At 38.1% G+C, this 17595-nt stretch overlaps 1 protein-coding gene across 1 annotated transcript in view; it reads left to right on the forward strand.

Moving 5' to 3' along the window:
• The window catches only part of LOC137254050 (uncharacterized), a 151175-nt gene that overhangs the window by 121191 nt on the left and 12389 nt on the right, over window positions 1-17595 (forward strand). The gene's annotated exons all lie outside the window — the stretch shown is intronic.

The following is a 17595-nucleotide window of genomic DNA, read 5'->3' on the forward strand; positions in this document are numbered from 1 at the left end:
GGGGAGAGAGGAAGAGTTAGAGGTCGAGGAGTTCAAGAGCAAGAAGTTATGCTTTAGGGAACTGCTGGATAATATCGACCTAGATCCTTGGGGATCAGCCTACAGAACTGTGATGGCCAAAGTTAAAGGACTGATATCACAGCAACCTACGTGCCCGATACTGATGAATATTATTGTTGAAACACTTTTTCCGGCGCAAGATCGCTGGACTTATCCAAGCGAGGATCTAGAAAGTACGGAAATTCCGCAAATTACAGAGCAAGAGGTGCTGGACGCTGCAAAAATAGTTGCTGATAACAAATCCCCAGGACCCGACGAAGTACCAAACATAGCCCTTAAAGCCGCGATTACAACTAGGGCTACATTATTTACTGATCTTTTTAATGCCTGTATGCAAGAAGGCGCGTTCCCTTGCCCGTGGAAACGACAAAGACTTGTCCTATTGCTGAAACGTGGTAAACAGCCGGACCAACCATCCTCATATAGGCCACTTTGTATGCTGGATTCCCTAGGGAAGATCTTCGAGCGTATAATTAGTGAGCGCCTACAGCTGACTCTAGAAAGACCAGGTGGCTTATCGAATAGTCAATATGGATTTCGCAAATCAAGATCCACCGTAGATGCAATACAAACAGTCGTCAATATAGCTAGAGAAGCTATCTCTGGAGGCCAAAATAAAAGGAAATTCTGTGCACTGATTATGTTGGACATCAAGAATGCTTTTAACACTGCGAACTGGATGCAGATAATGGCAGCGCTGCAAAGCTTCGGCACTCCAGCTTACTTACGCAGAATTATAGGTAGCTATCTTGAAGACAGAGTACTTCTTTTTGACACGGGTCAAGGACCAAAAGAGTACAAAATCACTGGAGGCGTCCCACAGGGATCTGTTCTCGGTCCAACGCTTTGGATTGTAATGTATGACGGGGTGCTAAAGATTGATCTACCAGAAAACACGCAAATTGTGGGATATGCTGATGATATTGCAGTGGTAGTAGTGGCCAAGAAACTGGACCTGCTTCGAGCATTATGTAATGACGCCGTAGCAAGAATAAAGGAATGGCTGACCAATACAGGACTGGAGTTGGCTAGCCAAAAGACGGAAGTGGTATTAGTAAGCTCCAAACGGTCGGCGAACGAGTTAGTCTTAACTGTCGGGGATCATCAAATCACCTCAAAGGATTCCTTAAAATACTTAGGAGTGCACATTGACTCTAAGATAACTTTCAAAGAGCACTTCAGAGCGGTGGGGGAGAAAATTACCAAAGTTAATGGATCACTTATGCGAATAATGCCTAACATTGGTGGTCCGAGCGAAGCTATAGGTCAGCCATTGTCCACAGTAACCAGCTCAATAATACTATACGCAGCACCAGTGTGGTATGGATCTAAACAGACCCATCAAAAATATATATTAGCAGCGTACCGACTTGTTTCTTTAAGAATAGCAAGTGCTTATCGGACGGTGTCCGACGACGCGATCCTGGTTCTAACCCGGAAAATCTCACTGGACTTACTGGCAAGCGAAATGGGCGATCTGTATAACACTAATATCGAGCGCCCATCTGAAGAAGACAAGAAAAGAGTAAGGACACAAACAATAGCTAAGTGGCAAGAACGGTGGGAGGCCTCGAGTAAAGGGCGTTGGACTTTCACACTAGTTTGGAACGTAGCTCAATGGAATGAGCGGAAGCACGGCGAACTGAACTACCATCTCACGCAGATAATGAGTGGACATGGCGGTTTCAAAGAGTATTTATGGAAGCGTAGGATAGAGGAAGATCCTCATTGCCCAATGTGTACCACAGAGTTAGAAAACGCAGAACACGTCATGTTCTACTGCCCCCGTTTCCACGAAGAAAGACTCACCTTGCATAGAGTCTTTGGGGAGGAACCTACCACGAGAAATTTAGTTTCACATATGTGCAACAGGAAAGAGTGCTGGACTGCAGTGAGCAAAATGGCATTTATAGTAATGACACGCCTGATGGATGCTGAGAGGGAGCTCAGAGAAATGCGCATGCGAAGCAGTGGCGATTAAATGGACACTCAGAGCAAATAGCGGGAACCTTGACGCAGGGACAACAGTAGGCTCTTAAAAAATGAGAATTATGGAACGCCACCCTGAAGTAATGCGAAAGTGGTGCCGGGGTGGGCGACGGTTCCAGAACGGGGCTGGTTTTTAATCTACGGACACACGGTTGCTGCGACGGCAGCAATTATGGTGCATTAGGCATTTTTCAGCCTCCCCGCAAAAAAAAAAAAACAAAAAGGTCGAGGACTGGTAGAGGTATAGGTGGAGTTAGGGGAAGACGAAAAGGAAGAGATAGAGGTAGAGGTAGAGGTCGAGATCGAGGTCGAAGAGGGTGGCGCTGAAGGTAGAGAGGGGCAGAGGAGAAGAGAGAGAGAGGGCAAGGGATAGCAATAGAAATAAGAAGGAGAGATATAATCGAAAGGAGAGGAATGGTAGAAAAAGAGAGTAGGAAATAAAATTAAAAAAGCGGAATATGAAGCCAGAGAGATTAGCAAGAGTCAGGAAAATGGGATTAGGAAGACACAGACAATGTTTAGGAAGAAGGTACTGGTGGAGGAAAAGCAGAAAAAAATAAAGAGAGTGAAAATGTTGAAAGGGATATGTGAGAGGAAAAGAAGAAGAGTGTAGTGAATTATCAGGGAGATAGAGAAGAGAAAGCACGAAAAGTGAAAATAAAAAAAACCGGTGCTAGACTTTCATTTAACAAATTTTAAAAACATGTCGTATTTCCACCCTATTTTCACTTCCTTACTCCCTTAAGCAACTTCAAATAATAGAGTTCGAAGTCGAGGTCGAAGTAGAGGAAGAAGAGGGAGGCGCAGAAAGTAGAGAGGGGCAGAGGAGAAGAGAGAGAGAGGACAAGGGATAGCAATAGAAATAAGAAGGAGAGCTATAATCGAAAGGAGAGGAATGGCAGAAAAAGAGAATAGGAAACAAAATAAAAAAGGGGAATAGGAAGGTAAAGAGATTAGCAAGAGTCAGGAAAATAGGATTAAGAAGACATAGACAAAGTTTAGGAGGAATGACAGTAGGCAATGGTGGAGGAAAAGCAGAAAAAAATAAAGAGGGTGAAAATGTTGAAAGGAATATGTGAGAGGAAAAGAAGAAGAGTGTAGTGGATTATCAGGGAGATAGAGAAGAGAAAGCAGGAAAAGTGAAAATAAAAAAACTGGTTCTAGACCTGCATTTAACAAATTTCAAAAAACATGTAGTATTTCAACCCTATCTTCCCTTCCTTACTCCCTTAAGCAACTTCACATAACACGGCGCTTACTACCAATTCCCACCCAGCTTTTCCTACTCGCCCCAAAACCTTCACTCTAGCTTTCGCGCCGTTTCCTTCTCTCCATCTAACAGATTCTATATTTATATCTGCGTACCTGTATCACGCCCCACTTATTTAGTTTTCATTCATAACCTTTCTCTGTGCTTTATCTCCCTTTCTCTTTGTTTCGCATTTCTATATAAGAGCAACGCATTTCGAGGTGTATAAAAGTATGTCCAAATTTTATCGAAATAAATAATGCAAAATTCTTCGGTAGAATCTTTAAGACATATGCGCGGTTTATAGACACCCCCTAGTATATTTATGTAGTTTAACAGTCTCAGAATACATTTGAATGTTTCACCTAAAGGGCTTTCCAACAACATACCTTTACGATTTTGTCGACCTAAAAAGTATGTACGTAGCTGTGTACAAATATGGGCATAAACAATGATAATATTTCTACCATTTTCATTGCAGTGGCCTAAATTTTCTTATGCTCTCATTATTCTTCATACATTTTCTTTACTTTCCATCAGCCTTTTGTACTTCCTTACGCATTTGCCATTAAGATTTTACTCATGGTACAAAAAGCATTAAATCTTTTGTGTTGAGTCCCTCTTTCCACCTTACTCCATTTGACATCATCCTAATTCAGGCTTTTGACCGCAATCTGTTTCTCATATCACTCGGTGTGATATATAAACTGCCAGTGCTTATTGTTCGCTATATGATTACTCTGGCGTAAGAGTTCTTTGTATGGTCGCGTGCATTTACTGGTACTTGGAAAAGGGACGTGAGCTTAGTGCACGCGCACGTACAATACGCGTAAAGCATTCATTGATTATTCAGCATTGGGTTTGTAGAAGTTATTTTAAGGTGGAATTTTTACAATTATGTAATTTTTCTCCAATGCCCTGAAGTTTAAGAGGGATGGATCCAAGCAATAGAGTTATTGAAAAAAAATTTATATTATTTACACAGCAAAAGATAAGTGCGACAGAAGCCACTGATAGCCAGCAGATAATTTCACAGAGAATAGGTACGGGCAAATCCTTTCGACAATGTTTTTTAATTGATTGATCTTTCTGTACTCTTTAAAGTGAAATTGCACTTATAAACTAAATGTTTGAATTGTTTATGAAAATTGTTTTCGGAGCTATTGCTGCTGCCATGGAAACCTTACTTAAGGCTCAAGTCGGAATATTTTTTGAAGCATTCGCACCTTAAAATATGTGCAAACTTAAAATGAGCTAATTCTCATAATCGTCACAGACAACACTAACTGATAACAACGAAAGAGTAGACTATAATCGATTATTATTTGTGGGCTGCTATCAATGACAATTTGTGAGCAAGCCCGTTTCTCTAAGATAAATCTAAGATCCAAGGAAAACGAAATAATTGTATAAGTGATCGATATTGTGTTTATTAAAAACAAACCGAACACATATCCAGCAACATCAAAGTCGATAAGTTTTTGTTAAGACATTTTTAAGTTTTCGACTGCAAATCGATAGCTCTCCAACAATTAATCGATAGTTTTCGAAAACAAGTCGATAACTTTTCAATAACAAACCGACAACTTTTCGATAGCAGTTATATGTCTAAAAAAACCAATAACCAATTGTTATCGATGACAAATCTATAACACTTCAATAGCTCGTCAATAACACGCCGAAAACAAACCGAAAACTCATCGATAATGGTTGTTAGCGATGAAAAAAAAACCGTGCATACTTTGATAAAAAATCCATAAAAAGCACGCCCTGCTTAATAATACGAATACATCTTTGTATTTCTATAAATATTACAAAGCAAATACGAGTTCATAAACCGTACTTGCCAACAACAATGCGTAGCGTTGGTACAGGCAAACATACAAACGTATGTACTGGCCAAAGAATAGAAGGAAATTGAGAAAAGTGAACAACAACAAAGGCTGAATGTGTTTGTAACAGTTCCACTATCGCAAGAGCGCGGTTGTGAGTCCAACTACAGGAATTTGGAATCTAAATCTAACCTTGTGCCACTGTCAGTTTGAAGACAATCTACCCTCGTGCAATAAAAGTTAAAATAGTTTTTATTTTGAGACCATATCTAGCTTCGAAATTGTTAAAATCATTAAATCATTAAACAACTCGTGTTCTAGCGGTGATGATGGCATCTCCAATAGTATGTTAAAAAAGATATCTCTTTACATAGTTGATATACTGAAACATTTATTCAATTCAAGTTTCATTCAGGGTGTTTTTCCTGGTGATCTAAAATACGCCACTGTAGTTCCGATCTATAAAATGAGGAATAAGATGGATGCAAACAATTACAGACCCATATCGCTACTTTCAACGATTTTCAAGGTCTTTGAAAAGGCGACAAAAAGCAGAATTGTCAATTTTTTGGATAAATCAAAATTTTTCAGCCCTATGCAATTTGGGTTTCGTTCGGGACTTTCAACTGAGGACGCTCTACTCGAATTTTGTTCAAATTTTTACAAAGCTGTAGATAGAAAAGAAAACTGTGCTGGTCCCTTTGTCGACATAACAGAAGCTTTCGATATGGTTGACGAGGATTTGTGCATAAATGATTTGAATCCTATCTCTCCAATAGTGTACAAAAAGTTAAAGTGGGAAGTAACTGCAGTAGCTTATAGTCCATTAACTTGAGGGTACCACAAGGCTCTGTTCTTGGCCCGGTATTATTCCTGATATATATTAATTCAATTTTTTCTCTTCCATTTAAAGGCAACACGACTGCTTTTGCAGATGATTTCGCAATTGCGTATAATACAACGACTTACTTCGAATTATTATGTAACATTTCTTTGATTTAGATTTGTTGAGAACCTGGTTTGCTACCCACAAACTCCTTGTAAGTGATAAAACTAAGCTTATGTATTTTAGCCATGTTGGCATAGAATTCAGTACTTGTGATCTCTTCTTTCATTCATCTGACTGCATCCGTTTTAATATGCATCACACGGATTGCTCTTTGAATTCCGCGAAAAGATCCTACGCTTGCAATACTAAATGCAGCGTTAACTGCTTTAAAGTTGATACAGCCGATAGCTTCAAACACCTAGGTATTCTAATTGACAACCGGATGAATTGGACTGAGCACATTCAGAACTTAAAACAATACTTTTTATATACTACTCGTCACTTCTATCGTCTCAAAAAGTGTTGCTCTATGTCCACACTAAACGCTGTATACTATGATGTATTTCAATCGAAAGTGCAATATGGTATCACCTACTGGGGTGGGGCCGCGGCTAATAAATTGCCACCAGTTGTAACAATTCAAAAGGGAATTATGAAATGAATATGCAGTACCAACCAAAGGTCTTCTTCTATGTTATTTTTTCGGAGACTGAATATACTTCCGTGTCGCCATCTTTATTTATTTAAAGTCCTAAAAACTTTCTTTATTAGATCTGGGTACCTCGAAAGCTTTCCCCCTGAAGTCTACAACCTAATTAATAATATGCTTCCGTTGGTACCAATTCCTTATTCCAGGACGTCTCACTTTAGAAGTTTCTATACGTACACATAGCGCAAAGTTTTCAACTCTCTTCCCGCTACTGTACAGACCATACGTAATCTTAACTTATTTCAAAAACAATTAAAAATGTATCTGCTTATAATCATTTTGAACTTGACACGTTGCTGAGGACTACATTGTAAACTTGAAGTTAAATATATCTTATACAATATAGTAATTTTTAAATAATGATTTATAAATGAAATGAAATGAACAAAAAGGCTCTGAAGAGATTTACAATGTTCCTATAGTCGAAAAAGCTGTCACCTTGCCCGTACATATTTCGCATGCATTATTCGTTAACATGCCATAAGGTTTCAGCTTTGGGTTCTCATATTGCCTTTCCTCTCCCCTGCTTTCAGCTTTAAGTGTCTTTTTCTTGACTCCCCACAATACTTCCACTCATTACGCCTACAATTTCCCTACAGTTACATTCTGAATTACCTTGTACAGCATTACTTTCTAAGCATTACGCTTACTCTAACAGGCACATTACGCTTACATACTAGATTCCCCCATATAGTGGGCAAAAATGCTTACACGTCCATTTGTTTCACACATGAAAGATGTTTACACTACATGTAAAATTTTGGTGTTAACGCCTCTTCTTTATTTTGATCTTAAATAAAAGTGATAGAAATGAGATCTTTGCAGATCACTTCCGACAGACAGCATTATCATAGAATTAAATGGGGTTAAATCGATTACCTTAACTATAAAACCCACGGCTCACTAAGTCTGACACTGTCCTCGACCATAACCTCGGCGGCCTTATTTAGATGTCGACCATATGGACATCTACTTCGACGGCATCATCGTCCTGTAGCCTGGTTAAGGGGCTTAGAATATACCGGCGGCAGGTATGCCTGTCGTAAGAGGCGACTAAAGTACCAAATTCATTCAAGGGGTTGTGTAGCGCAACCCTTTTAAGGGGTTGCCAGCGATATATATAACTTCTCCCACCTTATTGTCAGCCCCACCTACCCGTGACGAATCCTGTGTCTTTAACAGCCGAGGTTCTGGCGACCCCTCTGGCAGCCTAGAACGTTTCATGTGGTCATACCAAATAGTTCCCGAGATGGTCACGCTAGTACCTTAATGATGCTTGTTACCGCAACGTACCGCATCTGCATCCGGCAAACTACCATTTACATCGATTACACTCGCCAAAGCCTTCGGGGAATGTTCTTATCGATACAACAACCACAACAACAACAACAACAACAAAAAAGTAATATCCCCAGAGAGACGCGCCTCAGTTTAGCTTAACTTCGATACTGATACTGTAATAGGTTAAACTCTTACTTTACCATTACATGATACCAACCATCTTTTCAATTGTAATGTGAAACCAACGCCGCTAACACCCTTATCTCTCTCCAATCCTGTTGGAACAGCAAGTTTGCTCGGACTTCCGTTAGGGAATATTGATGACAATGAGTGGGTGATCGCACATATTGGGTTTTTGGGTAGCCTTAACTTTAAGCTCCTCTGAAAATTTTGCTTGAGAAATCACCTTTGACCTCGCCTTGCGTTCGTACTACAGGTTCGTCACTAAACTCGCTTTGATATTCGCGCCCCAACTTTCCATTTCAACCTACGCCTTTGACCACAAATAATGCTTCCAGTTCCTGTTTTTATGAGTACCTTAAATAAAAATTAAATGGTATACTCAGCTTTGTTCGAATCTCGAAAATTGTAAATCCTTAAAGGAGAAGAGATATTCCCGCCATTAAGTGTACCGAAATAATAAGTATGATGAGCTGATTTGATTTAGCCATGTCCGTCTGTCCTACCACCTGTCTGTCCATAGGTCTGTTTGAACGCAAGCTAGTCTTTCAGTTGTTGAGATATTTTGGTGTAATTAGCTGAGCGGGTATTGTTGGGGCTTCGACTAATCAGTTGACGGAACCGACCATTTAGGACCGCTATAGCATATATCCCCCATTACGGTGGCCACAAGAAATCAATTTTAGATTTTCCGCTGGGGCTCCCCCCACAAAATATGCTAATAGATTAGAAAATGATACATACAAAGTTTCAGGCCAATCCGATAATGTCAACACGTGCCTCGAGTCACATTCCTGGCATAAATGGTTTCACTTTTACTGACGAAACACTAAAATTTTTTCTGAAAATTGTTGTTTTGCCTAACTTTGACCACATTGAGGCACCTTTTAACATTATCGGATTGGTCTGAAACTTTGCAATAATCATTTTCTGATCTATTAGCATATTTTAGGAGGATGCCCTGAAAGATAGAACAAAAATTAATATTCACCATATACCTTGTAACCACCCTAATCTCCCATACAACCGATTGTTCAGATAAGAGATTTAAGGTCATTTCTTCCTCATTTTAACAGCTAGAAGCTTGACATTTTACAGGATTCTTAAATATAAAGCAAGCACTGTTATCTTATTTATTATTTATTTATATACTACACAGAACTGATTGCTTTATGAATTTGTAAAATTTCTTCAGATTGTTGTTAAGCACAGATCATCAAAGTAGGAGGTCTTCGATACCACTGAAGACAGTGTGGATCTTACTTGTTTCTACCTCAGGTTTGGCTTATGTACATACCCTTGGTCTTAATCTTGTTATCTTCTTATGACTTCTAGTAGTCTACAAGCCAACCACCCAATTCATTTATTACTTGTGCTAATAAAATCAAATCAATTAAATTTTCTATAATGTTTATCTTTCAATTGAACAAAGTAATTTGATAAATGTAAATTTCCTTTTAACTATAATTAGATTTCAAATAGTCAAAAACCTTTACATTACTATGCAAGCATGTTTGTAGATTTCAAAATAAGTAGGGTAGAAGGGGCACATTCGCCACTGGGGCACACGCCAAACCGTGTTTTCTCTAAATTCGTCGGTGCTATCGAACTTTAATAATCGATACAATTTACTGCAGTTCACCCCTGGTTTAACTTAGTTTGACATTTGATATTTTCAAGGATTTGTAAACAGTCGCGCATATTCACTTTTTTACCTTGGTTGAGCCATTTTCACATGTAAGTATATTTTGTAATAACTGTAATAATTTTTGTGATTTGAAAAAGCTTTTCATAAGTGTGATATGGGCTATGCTTCTGTAAATCACATTTAAAACTAGTTTTACAAAAGTGCTGTGGAGTGCAAAGTTAAATTAACTTTTGTATGAGTGGGTGCACCTGGGGCACATACGCCAGCTCAAAAGTGGGATAGTTTCGTCGGCGCATGTGCTCCATGAAAATGTATATGCTCTAAATAAAAAGACTAGATGCTGTAATAAAGTTTTATATTTAGGTTGTTAGTATAAATATGGTTCGCAACTATAAGAAAAAAACTGACCGGAGCAATTTGGATGAGGGAAAATTTAAACTTGCAGTCAAGGACGTTCTTTCTAAATAGTTAAACATAAGTGAGTCTGCACGAACATATGGCTTAAGTCGCTCAACATTAAGAGACAGAGTAACAAAAATAGCAAAAAAGGCTGAAGCACTTGATGACTCGGGAAATTCCTCGGACGACGAACCATTCCTCTTCTCTTTAAATTACAACGCAACGCAAGTATTCACAAAAAAAAAACAGGAAAACGAGATAGCAGAGTACTTCAAGGTGTGCTCTAATCTCCAACATGGATTCACGTACAGCGCTGTTCGGAAGTTTGTTTTCGATTATGCCCATGTGAACGATATAAAAACTCCTGTAACTTGGACAACTACCAAAACAGCATGGAGTTGATTGGATGCAAGGCTTCTTGAAAAGAAACAAAGACTTAAGCTTAAGAAAGCCTGAAAAGACTAGCCTATCTCGTTGTTCATCTTTCACAAAAGCAGCTGTAACGGCATTTTTCGACAATATAGATATTTTTTATAGTAAATATACGTTCAACTATGTAGACATATATAATTTGGATGAAACTGGTATTGCTAGAGTATTTCCCCCGCCGAAGGTTAACGGAGGTCCGAATGGCTGCATTGGAATTGCCGCTAAATGTGGATGGATGTCTATGGAAGGTTTTTGTGAAGTTTTGAAGACTATCCAAAAAAAAATACCCTTTGCTCGACAGAAAGTGAGATTTTGCTATTTTTGGACAACCATGTGCCATGCTGTAGCCTGGCTTCAATAATGTATTGCAGAGATAATGGTATACATATGATAAGCTTCCCGCCACATTCTTCGCACAAGTTGTATTCGGGCCATTTAAAAATATTTGACGACCTCGTACAATGGATTTCTTTTAGCTAATCCTGTCCGGGCTATAACTATATACGATATACCTCAGCTGTCCAAAATTCCTCTCCAAAAGACATTTGTATCTGAAAATATTTGCAAGGGTTTTGCTGCTGCCGGCATATGTCCATTTAACAGGCAATTATTCCCGGAATCAGACTTTGTGGATATAACTACAGGTCACACAACTGCTGATGACATTGATGACGCTGAAACTGACACAGCCTGCGAATTTCTATCTATACCACCACATAAAAAAACTCCAGAGCAAGTTCACCCGTTACCTAAACTCAGAATAACTCATAACACTTCAAATCCAAGAAAGGGATCATCTAAAATTATTACATCCCCTCCATCGAAGGAAGAAAAAAAAAGTACTGCATTGAAAGAAATACCACCGCGCAAAAGGGCTAAACGGAGCCTGAATTTTAAAAAGCGTAAACCTTCGGATGAATCATCGGAGGATTCAGAACATATAAGTTTAGCGGATACGGATAAATCAATTGGTCCGTTTACTGACACCGATAATTTGGATATAAATAACTATGTTCTTGTGCGTTGTAGGCGAGTGGGAAGGTTTATACGAAATTGAATTTCTACGAAAAAAAACCAATCTTGTGTATTTTTTGAACCATCTATTAAAGATGTTTTATACGTACCCAAAACAGATATTGCACTCAAGCTTCCCGAACCTATTCATCCACCTGGAACTTCCCGAGCTGCTGCAACACTTATATTTGAATGTGATTCATCAAAATTTAATGTTAACTGAAGTATATGTTCTGTTATTAAAAAAAAAACGTATATGTTATTTTCATAACAATAAATACACTAGTTTACTTACAAAAGGTTTAATAAAAATATGAACAGTATGCTTAGTTCTTTTAAAATAATTTCATAGGTGGTGGCGATTGTACCCCACCCCCTCGGCGTATGTGCCCCATGGATGGGGCAGTTTCGCCAAATTAGGTAAGTTCATATAATCGTTAAAAAAATACGAAGGCATTAAAAAGCAGACATGCAGATACAAGCACGAAAGCTGAAATGTGTATGTTTCCTGGGAAGCAAACTTCAATAAAAAACAATTAGTGGTTTGACCTCCACAGCAATTCAAAAAAAAAAGTGGCGAATGTGCCCCCTTCTACCCTACGTATATATTTAGCTGAACACAGTTGAGTAAAACACACCAACAACTGATGCATTGTTTAAGCAACGGGGTATGATGAAATGCATTCCAAACAACTCATTTTACCAATTTAAAATGCGTACGTACTCAGTAGGTGAGCTGTGATTAAGTCAAATGTGGATGACTCCATTCTTGCTTAAATTGATTAGTAGACCAAGGTAATGAAAGGCTGAATTTCTAATGATTGAACTTACCGCAAAATGCGCTTGAATGCAATTGAAAGCTTTAATCAATACAAAACTTTCCACTTCGAGCGTAGAAAGCTTGATTCTTTTCAAAAAAACCTCAAACACAAAAGTAAATCAAATCCGCATGTCATAAATCTTTCATTGATATATGCTTTTACTAACATACGCACACACAAACATATATATATACATTTGTTGTTAAATAAATGTTCTCGCAAAGAAATTATGCAAATATGTACAGATCTCAGTTTTGTTTACATTTTTGTTTGCAACCGCAATATGCAACAAAGCTAAAATGTCAATTTATTGTCAATGGCACAAATGTGCATACAAACACATATTCACACACATACATACAGTAAAGTCGGAAATTATTAGAACAAGATAAAAAAAAGATGATGATGTTGAAATAGCCTCAGAATTGCATTTTTTCATATTGAAAAACTATCGATTAGAAAAACTTTTGAAAATATCTAACTTTTCGGTAGCCATAGGCGTCAAAGCAGATTGCATTGTACCAACTGTGAAACATGGCGGTAGCTCAGTGATGGTTTGGGGCTGTTTCAGCTACGCTGGCGTTGGTCAACTAAAAAAAAATTGAAGGAAGCATACTCCAACGCAATGCAATACTATCTGGCATTAATTTGATTGGTCCTGGATTCAATTACGAATAAGATAACGATCCGAAACATACACCAAAACATTGTACTTCATATTTAGAACGAAAAAAATACGCAGGTAACCTTGATACAATGGAGTGGCCAACAAAATCACCCGATTTAAATTCCATCGACCTATTGTGGAAAGAATTGGATCGATGTGTGAGAGATCTAAAGCCAACAAGCCTTTCTGACCTCTGCGTTTGTTTTAACGAAGCGTGGAATAATATTACACATCAAACACTTCAAAAACTCATCGAAAGAATCCCGAAATTGTGCGCTGCAGTCATCAAAGCAAAAGGTGGCAATTTTCAAGAAAATCGCTTAAAGTAACATACCCACTATTTTCCTATAAATGTAGATGGAACTCTCAGTAAAATTCATTATAAATGTCTTCTGATCATAGAACTAAGTTGAGTTAGCAAAACTACTGCGAATATGTGATTAATTTTTTAATAACACTGTGCAACAGCCGGCTGGGTATTGGACCAAAGCCACTTTTTTGTAGAGATTGAGGCTTAAGTAGACGAAGTTCAGCAAATTAAAAATGCAAAAATGTGGTCGTGGTCCGCCTTTTTCTTTTATTTGAATGGCTGAATCCTTTTTTTGAAAAATTACAGTACGAGCAATTCCAGTGGAGTGTATGTGCAGACCTGAAAGTAGTAGCGACTATCATGGGACTATCTGCTTTTCACCTCGTGTAACAGCTGTTATACTAAATTTCTCAAAAAAAAAAGAATTCAGCCCTTCAAATTAGGGAAAAGAGCGGACCACGACCACATTTTTACTTTTTTAATTTGCTGAACGCGTTAACAAAAAAATTTCATTTCGAAATGCAGAATTTCGAGCTTCGAAAGCCGATATCTATTTTTTGGAGGCTAACTTCGAAAAACGGAGACAGTACTTTGTCTACTTAAGCCTCAATCTCTACAAAAAAGTGGGTTTGGTCCAGGCATGCTTAACGAACGAAACGATATCATTTCGTTACGATAATCAACGCTAATAAACGGAACGAAGTCACTTCGTCTCGTTTATTAGCGTTGATTATCGTAACGAAATGATATCGTTTCGTTCGTTAAGCATGCCTGGTTTGGTCCAACACCCAGAAAAAAAGTTGATTTTGTCGCATAGTGTAAATGATACGATAAACTGACAAAAACAACTTTTTCCATCTTGTTCTAATACTTTCCGACTGTACTGTACATACACACAAATGCGTACCAGCACTCCATGTCAAGTTTTTAAAACAATAGCAAATCGGTAAGGCATACCTATGCACATACATACATAAAACTTATCTAAAGTAAAAGCAAATACATGTACAACGAATGGAGATTACTCATACGACACGTTGGTCTGGAAATGTAAACAAATTCTGAATGCCTCATGACACATGCACTTACATAAATATGTAACTAAGTATGTTGCAGAGAAAAGACATTTATTTAAATGTTGGATTACTTTTTGTTATGTCTGTATGCTCTTGTTTCCTATAAGAATGGAATTGAGTTGCAAATAGACACCATCTTACATATACGTGGCCAAAATGCAATTCGAACAAGACAAAAGATTTGCTCTAGAAGTTTATCGAGCTGTAAGTAACCTAAATACGAATGTTCGTACGGGTAAGAAACGTTCAACTGGACTGGGAATTCAGTAAAGAGCAAAGTCATCAGCAGAAATTTGTATATGTAGCATTAGTCCTTCTGGATACCATTTTGTGGGAAACTCGCCTAAATGGTGCATTTATTATTTCGATGGCTACATAGGTAAATAAAAATAAAATAAAATTTTAAACACTTTCTTTATATAAATGATCAAAAATCAGCGAAAAATGTCTTCTTATATAAAGATATATTCTTGCTAAACTTTGATTTTTAAATTTTGACATAGAAATTGCAAAAATATTTATGAGAAGTAAAAATATAAAAGTGGAACACACATTACTTGGATTGGAAAGTTGGTAGGAAAGGAGATATTATTGTTCAATTAATTGCGCCTCACCTTTATATTTTTACTTCTCATAAATATTTTTGAAATTTCTATGTCAAAATTAAAAAATGAAAGCATAGCCAGAATATGTCTATACATTTTTTGCTGATTTTTTTTTTCCACTTATATAAAGGAAGTGCTTAAAATTTTTTTATTTTATTTTTATTTTCTCCTTTCCTTACATTTTCTCGGTATCTTAACCTATCTGTTAAGTTTTACGCTTGTAGCTCAATGAGAACTTACATAAGAATCAATCCCAAAATTCCCTCCGTTCCGTTTGATTTTTCTAAATATCTCAGTCCGTGCATGCCCTAGCGAAACTTTTTGTATTGTGTCATCGGCTGTCATCGACCTCTGAATTAAGCTCTAAATTCTTAGCGTCTAGTTCATCGAGAAATTACTTAAAACCCGGTTTCAAATTTTCAAATTATTACCTAATTTTTTCGATCGGTGCGTCACCTAACGGAATTTTTTTCTCCTTTTGTTCCTTGGTCACGGTGGCTTAACCTATCATGTTTATAGCTCAATGAAAAGTTACTTTAAAATCGATCTCAAAACACCAAATTTCCAAATTATTATCTAAATATTGCGGTCCGTGCACCACCTAACGGAATCTTTTTCTCCTTTTCTTAAATTTTCTTGGCGTCTTATCCTATATGAGAAGTTTTACAGTTGTAGCTCAGAACTTACATAAATATCAATCCCGAAATTCCCTCCGTTTCGTACAATTTTGCTAAATATCTCATCCCGTGCGCCCCCTAGCCAAACTTTTTGTATCGTGTCATTGGCTGTCATCGACCTCTGAATTAAGTAAGTTTGAAATTTCAAGTCTCTAGCTCATCAAGAAGTTACTTAAAAGCTGGTTTGAAAATTTTCAAATTCTTATCTAATTATTTCGATCCGTGCGCCATCTAACGAATTTTTCTCTATATATCTTCTATAAAGGAAGTAAAAAAACAGAAAGGATACCACATTCAATGAGGCAGCTGAGTTTGCAGGTGCAACCACAGTCTCAACTTACTTCAGCAAGATACGCATTACCTACGTTTTAGAGAACACATATAGGAAGGTAGAAAACATATAAGAAGCTCCCCAGATATGTTAAGCGACTTGATACAGTGTTGTTGTTGTTCTTGTAGGGATAATGACACTCCCCGAAGGTTTTGAGGAGTATAATCGATGTTAGTGGTCCTTTTCCGGATATAGATTCAGTACGTTCCGGTACCAAGCACTATTAAGGTACTACCCCGATCATCTCGGCACGATTTAATATGACCACAACTTTCTAGGCCATTCCGCCCCAAACCCCTACATTCATGAGGAACTTGGGATCGCCAGAGCTTCACCTGCTAAAGAAAGAGGATTCGCCCCGGATAGATGAGGTTGGCAGTCACTTTTTTTAGTATTCATATAGTCTTCTGATGGTGGTCTTTCGCATTAGCTCAAATAAACCATAAACTAATGCAATCAAGCTCAATACAGGTACTAAATCTACTTAAACTAAACTCATCGACTTCCAAGCTCATGCAATGTCATCTAGTTGGAGGTAAGTACCATAGGCAGAGCAGTCAGACTTCTCCAAGACAGGACGGTCGCAGATACTAATTTAATGATTTTTGTCGACAGCTTGGCCGCATTTTAGGCATTAAAGTTCAACGAGATAAATTAGAATATCATGGGGTGGTGTCGAAACTAAATGGCGTCCGAGATACGAACACAATGTCTCCCTTTCCTAAGTCCCTGGGCACAGCAATATGAAAGCGAAAGAATTTACAGATAATATATAAGGGAGGGAAAGGTTCAGTGAGGCGGGCAGCTCATGACCACCACCGGGATTTCTCTTGAGGAAAATCGAGGAATATGCGATAAAGGCAACGGACGATTTCGAAGTCTCAAGGAGCTTATGTCCATGTTTGAATAGGAAATGAAAGGACTAGGGTGTCATCACAGGTCATTGGGCTTTTGCAACGATGCTCCAACGATGGCACGTACCAACAAGCTCCCTCTGAAGTAGCTTTCAAGATGAGGAAGAAGAAGAGTCGACTCATTACTTTCTCTGCTGATGTCCAGGACTGCAGACAAGATGACTCAGATATCTGAGTGCACGGTTTTCCGACACTCTGCCCTCGGCTTGGAAGGAGGATCTGTCGCTCTTACTTAAACTCATCATCCCTGTATTTATCTATATTTCTACCTCTACTCCTCCCTATACATCTACCTCTACACGTACCAATACGCCTACCTCTATCTCTACCTGCGCACCTACCTCTTACTCTGCTAATACCTCTTGCTCTAATCATGATAATTAATTGGCGCTTAACCATTTAAGCGATTTTCGCCGCTGCGTAATAGGGCGGTTGTCTTGTCCTCAACGTGGCTCTTTCAAGTCAGAGTGATCTCCTCCTTTCTCTTCTTCGAAATTAGAGTATCGCAAGGAATACTTTTTTTGGCTGCAAACTAGTCAGTGAAGCCTTTGGAATTTCACAATGAGTCAGGCAGC

Source organism: Eurosta solidaginis, chromosome 5 (assembly GCF_040869045.1).
Source record: "Eurosta solidaginis isolate ZX-2024a chromosome 5, ASM4086904v1, whole genome shotgun sequence".
Taxonomy (NCBI): Eukaryota; Metazoa; Arthropoda; class Insecta; order Diptera; family Tephritidae; genus Eurosta; species Eurosta solidaginis.